The following is a 306-nucleotide window of genomic DNA, read 5'->3' as shown; positions in this document are numbered from 1 at the left end:
AATCAGCAACCAAGGTAACCCCCCCCCCACCCCCTTATCACCTGAATCTCCTCCTAGAGCACCATTGAGTTCTTTGTAACCAAATGTCTCTCAGAGGGGCGTGGGGAGGGGCTCCTTATTTTCATCTAAAGTAACAGACAGAGAATCAGCACTTTGGAAACAGGGCTGAAACAGAGGGGATTATGGGTAATGCAGCAATGATCTGTTTGGTGTTTGAAGCCAAGCACTTCAGAGACATGTTTTGTATATATCTGAGACCTATAATATATTGATGAAAAACAGTATAATAGGGGACGTTTTAAGGGA

The sequence above is a fragment of the Notothenia coriiceps genome, unplaced genomic scaffold (genome assembly GCF_000735185.1).
Source record: "Notothenia coriiceps isolate Sejong01 unplaced genomic scaffold, NC01 NC01_scaffold00037244, whole genome shotgun sequence".
Taxonomy (NCBI): Eukaryota; Metazoa; Chordata; class Actinopteri; order Perciformes; family Nototheniidae; genus Notothenia; species Notothenia coriiceps.
Note: the sequence above shows the minus strand (reverse complement) of the source record.